Source organism: Vulpes vulpes, chromosome 13, assembly GCF_048418805.1.
Source record: "Vulpes vulpes isolate BD-2025 chromosome 13, VulVul3, whole genome shotgun sequence".
NCBI lineage: Eukaryota > Metazoa > Chordata > Mammalia > Carnivora > Canidae > Vulpes > Vulpes vulpes.
The window spans coordinates 50,216,127-50,222,431 of NC_132792.1; the positions used below are offsets into that span (position 1 = coordinate 50,216,127).

The 6,305-nt window shown below is 33.8% G+C and overlaps 1 pseudogene; it reads right to left on the minus strand.

Annotated features, from left to right (window-relative positions):
* Positions 1-4,961: 4,961 nt before the first annotated feature.
* Positions 4,962-5,115, minus strand: LOC112932764 (U2 spliceosomal RNA; annotated as a pseudogene).
* Positions 5,116-6,305: the final 1,190 nt, after the last annotated feature.

Consider the following 6,305-nt stretch of genomic DNA (forward strand, 5'->3'; position numbering starts at 1 on the left):
AATCTGTTGCTTGCCCAACTGACTCTTTACTAGCATGTGAGTCACCAATTTGTCTCAACAATGGTAACCATCTGTCAGTGGTGGTGTGGTGGTTTCCATCTGTATCTATGGATTTGACAATCTCTCAAACACTGGGATTTCTTTTTAAAATTAGAATACCATAGTCTCTCTCTTTGCTCAACATTTTATGTTCAGCCCTTTTTTTTAAGGGCCCAACACAGGGTTTGATATATAATTTATATATATATATATATATTTGATATTTCAGCCCATGAAATCGAGACCGGAGCTGAGATCAAGAGACAGATGCTTAACCAACTGAGCCACCCAAGTACTCGTATGTTCAACCCTTTCTACTAAAGACACACACACACACACACACACACACACAATTTAGAGAAATATGTGTATGCATACAAGTATGTATGTAACTATATGTGTATTTACATGTCTAAAGCAAGAAAAACACCCTAAATCATTTCCATTCAATTTTACTTATATGTATATAACTCCTACCAATCTCAGGCAAGAGCTCATTAAATCTCTTCTCAAATACTCCCAAAAATATATAATTGATTAACATTTAAACTTCTGTTAATACCCATAATAAATTTAATTCTTTCTATATGTCATATTAACCCACTGGTTTTAGTTTTCCTGTTCAGAACCATTATGAACTACATGCAGTTTTTCATAGTAACTTTATTATGTGCATTTTTGTTTCTAAGACAAACCAAGAACAGAGACAAAATACTTGAACAAAAACTGACTATCCCCCAATCATACATTTCCTGCTTTACAATTATCTGAGCAATAATGACATGGAAATAAACTTTTTTAAAACTTATGACAGCACCAATGGAACTATTTCTAGTACCAAAACAGACGGCAGGAAGCCATTAAGTAAAAATAGGATAAACAGTCTAGCAGCTTCCTGAAAAATGTATGAAAAAATAAAATCTTTTTAATAATAGGGGAAATCCTTAAAAACTGAAAAATAAAAGTCACTCACAGTAGGAAGCAATATGTAAAGACAGATGTGACTTTTCCGTTTTGCTTCAAAAGAGCATTTAAGAGTTACATAACTCCTTGGATAACAAGAATTGTAAGAAAAAGCTGGATTGAAAGCTGTGACAGATGTTATCACAAAATAAATACCTAAATTATTCTTTTTCCCAACAGAATGAGTAGTAGGAAGAAGAGGAATCATGTTTCTTTATACTACCTGGGGATACATATCTCAGTGACATTTTTAAAAACAGGTTTAAGTATAACATTTAAAAGGGGAATGCTGGATCAATAGTGACAGCAGGGATTCAGGAGGTAAAATATAACTGAGAATCTATGATTTTTCCCCCTGGGGCTTTTTTTTAGTTCAACTCTTGCTTATTTAAATAGACACTAATTATGCTCTCAACTTTGAATTTCAATATACTAAAAAAAAGATGACTAGTGATGTTTTTTGAAAAGAACAAAACTTAAAGTCTCAGAATAAAAATATATTTGGTCTGGCAACACATAGTTGATAGCAAAAGTCCACAGTATCATATAAATAATTTTAACATCTCAGTGCTGTGTTCTGTGGTCAGATTGTTGGGGTTTTTTTCTTCCTTTCTTTTAATTCTGATCTATGCCCTCTACCATCATACTGGGCCAGAGGAGCTGGTTTTGTTCTATATAATAACCTAACCCACTCTATCAAGAGTCCCAGGCACATATCCAACAATTTCAAGAACAAGTCTGTTTATTAGTATTCAAATCATTTAAATCATTTCAAATAACATTATTTGAGCATCCATATGCCAGGCAATTTATTTGTTGTTCAAGATATAAAAATCAATAAATATGACCACTTCCAAAAACAAATATTTATTCACATAATTATCAAGACAATTAAAAATCATTAGGCAATTTTGCAATATTCTGCTTCATTTTAGTTCTGCAAAACTGTTCAGGGTGTGTTTGTGTGTGTGTGTGTGTGTGTGTGTGTAGGTATTTGATCCCCAGACATATGATCCCCATCACCACCATTTATGACTCAGCACATGCTGCCATGTCTCCCTGAAACTCATTTCCTTCTCTCTAAAACAGAGTAGTCATGATTCCTCATGAATTGTTGAGGGAGCACGTGAAAAAAAATATATGTACCCATGATTAAACTATAAGAAATATTCAATAAACATTAGTTATTATATTTTGACTATAATTAGCTATTTGAATAAATCAAATTTTCTGGAATCATATAATTGCAGAGTTCATGTATTTTAACAGCTTCTTCATAGTGTTCAGGTAAAATGGGTACCCTAGGCAATAAATCATTGAGAATACCAAAAATAAAACCTAGGATTCTTCATCCCAAGATTTTTTATTTAAATTTTCATTTAGTTACTTAACCTAAGCCTGTATCCTCATCTCTTTCTTCCCTAGAGTGCTTATATACTTTTAGTTTGGTTGTCTACAGTTTAGACTGCATAGATTGCCCAAGTTTTTTTATAAATATTTCTAGCAGAAGCAGGACAAGAACTTAGATCCTGATTAATTTCTGTTTGGTAGCTAGTACAAGCTTTAAGTAACTACCTACTTACCTGCCTAAGTATAAATATAAAAAGGTTTATCTTGCCAGTCAAAACCACCATAGCAATGAGAACTATGTTGCATCTTAAAGAGAATTTACATTTGTTTCTTTAAAAAAACATATAGACTTGTTTTCTAGTTACTGTGACAAAGACAAAGACATAAAACTTCTATTAGTGACATTAACTTAATGTGTAAGAGTCAGGAGGAAAACTTGTGTTATCAGGGTGAATATTTCACTATCACTACCAACACAAGTAGAATTCACACACCTTCCCTTAGGTGTGACCATTCTTCGATAACATTTTAAAAGTACCATATATTCCTGCAAGATATATGTTTTAAGAAAAAAAGTACTATGCTAACACAGAAAAAGACTGACCTGTGAACAGTAGGTCAAAAGAAATCATGATGCTCAAGCAACACAGAAGCCAACAATGGTGGAGCCTCCCTGAAATTCTCAATCACCTTCAACACATTCATGAAATGGATATTTTCTCTTAAGCCAAACTCATATTTCCCTTTCCTGTCTCTCATCATGAGAGCTTTATTTCAAATGTTCATTATGTCCTAGTTAGAGTATTACCAGGAGTCAACCTGCTTCAGTCTCTTCTTACTGTAGCCTGTCCTTCATCATTTTACCACTGTCAACATCACACTTTCATTTTAATTTTTTGAAGATTTTATTTATGTATTTATTTATTTATTTGAGAGAGAGAGAGAGAGAGAGCATTAGAGAACACAAGTGGAGAGAAGAGTAGAGGGAGAGGGAGCAGTAGACTGCCAGCTGAGCAGGGAGCCCAGGGCGGGACTCAGTCCTAGGATCCCAGGATCATGACCTGAGCCAAAGGCAGATGCTTAACTGAGTCACCCAGGTGCCCCAACATCACATTTTTAAAGCCTCAATTCAAATAATTCTTCTCCTCAGGGGCCCACTCCTTTATTGTTTAGCCATTCAACTTTTCTTATAGTTTCTCAAACAAATCATATATTCTTTTACTTCGTGTTTTGCTTCTTCTGAAATCATTTTACTTATTTTCATATCATGATGAAAATTTCACTGCCTGTGATTGTCCTGCAAAAGAAAAACATCATCCCCTCAACCTGGTCCTTAAATAGGAGTATATTTTTCTCCCCTCTTCAAAATGTGATCAAGTTGTGAGATTATGCACATAATGACTCAGAAATTATGGAAAATAGGAAGGAAGACAATTTCTCCTACCTTGGGTTAGACTTAAGCAGAAATTATTATCTAGTTTCCTTGATCTAATGACCATTAGAAAGAAAACCAACATGTAGTTTTTAAATCAATCCTATTATTTTTTTAAATATTCAGAGGACAAATTAGCCTCTTAAAAAGTAAAAAGCATTACCTATCAGAAACCAAAAACAACAACAATGAATTAGAAATAAAAACGTCAGTGAAACATGACTCTTACCCCAAGTGCTATTTAATAAAAGCTCCCTAGGATCTTATTAGTCAATTATCTTTGCTTTAGTCTCCATTGATTATTTCCTTTATTCAATAAGCATGTATTCAAATATAAAGTGGTAAGTTGGTAAAGCCTTAGGTTCAAGCTGTAATGACAGGCTGAGCCTTCCATCCCACATCCTCCCTCTAACTTACGGTAAGAAGCAAGGTGTCACAATTCCAAAATAAAAACTTCTTAGAGAGAGCAGAACAGGAGCAGAAGGGAGAAAGGGAGCTAGTCATTTGACTTGAGATGAATTTAGAATAAGGTGAGTGATGAAGAGGGAAAAGTCCAGGAGTTAAGATGGGAGAATGCTAGAAATAACTAACCCATTTAATAAATACTTGCAAAGTGCATGAATTAATTTAACTCTGAACTTAAAGCTTCTGCAAACATCACTTAGGGTAAAAAATAGTCAAAGTCATGAGAGTGGTACTGAGTAAAGCAGATTTTCCACTGTCATAGGCAATAACTGACTTTTCAACCACTTGAACTGCCCCAGCAATAAAGAGGATCCTAGGTGAAAAATGTGAGAGAGGACTTCAACAGACAGAAAACTCAAACCAACTCACAAAAGACCCTATCTTCTTCAAAGATAAATTAGTTCCAATTTATTCATTCATTCAACATTCTAAATAATCTATGATGGCCACTTACTATATTCACCACAGATGATCAAATATTCATAGCAGACATAATTTTTGCCCTATAGTAAGGTTATAGAAAAATATAAATTGATCAGTTAACTGAAACAATTACATTCTATTGTTATTAATTGAACACACAATCACACTTAGTGAAGGTCCAACAACTGCTTGCTGGATCAAAATACTGAAAGTGGGCTGAGTTAAATAACAAAATTAACTAAATGTCTACTATATGTCAGACACAGCAAAGAAGAGAGAAAAAAAGTGTACAAGGCATACCTCCCCATAGATGGATGAATGAATACATAAAATATACACATAAACACAGTGGAGTATTATTCTGTTATAAAAATAAAGGAAATCTTGTTATTTGATAAGAACAGTTACTACACTTAATCTTAGCCAAAAGGCCGAGAAGCGATGGAAATCTTGTTATTTGCAACAACATGGATGGACCTTGAGAGAATTATGTTAAGTGAAATAATATTTGGAATATAAAAAACAAAATGAAACAAAACAAAAACCAAATTCATACATAGAACAGATTGGTGGTTGCCAGAGATGGGAGTGGGGATGGGCAAAAATGGGTGAAGGTGGTCAAAAGGTACAAACTTCCAGATATAAAATAAATGTCATGGGCATGTAATGTACAGCATAGTGACTGAAGTTCATAATACTGTATTGTATATTTAAAGGTTGCTAAGAAAGTCATTCTTAAAAGTTCTCATCGCAAGAAAAAATGTGTAACTGTGTGGTGATAGATGTTAACTAGATTTATTGTGGCGATCATTTTGTGAAATATACAAATATGGAACCATTATACTGTACACCTGAAATTACTATGTTATAGGTCAATTATGTCTCAATTAAAAATTATAATCAGAAAAGAGTCCCTCATCCTTCGTAAACTATATGTCTTGATAGAGGAAACAGGTATATTACCAAATAGATACCAACACACATACAACATGATGTTACATCATATATATGAGAGTTAAACCTTTGCACATATTTCCATTACATACACATACAAAAAAGCAATCAGAATACAGAGAAGGAAATGATTATTTCTTTGAGATAATATTATCTTGAAATATTTGAATTGTGAGGAAGACCTGATACTATCTCAGACTCTGCCAAAACTGAGTTGCATGCTCCTCTTATTCTCATTTTTGTCCCTCACTGTAATCTCAGTAAGTTATTCCCACTAATCCAGTATTGATACAGGCACATGATCGCATCTCAAACCAGATAATCCCCCATTTGAGACCAAACTCTAATCCTTAGCCCTGCCCCGAAAAAATTAACCCTGTTTAACCTCCACTAATTTGGCTATCTCTTTATATAAGGCCCACCAGGGCCCAGCACTAACAGTCCTATATACTAAACCAAGGTTCCATAAAACTGTCCTCTCCTACTTAGTTAGCTTATTAGAAATGCCTGTTGAGTTCATCCAGTGTATAAATACTTGTGGAGCGTCTATCATAAACTGAGCTTGAGAAGTGGTACAAAGGTGAACAAAATAACGCTCCTATTCTCAATAATCTTATATTCTAAGGAAACAAACCATTCAAAAAGGATTAATTTCAGTAGCCCATTAAAAGCACATTAT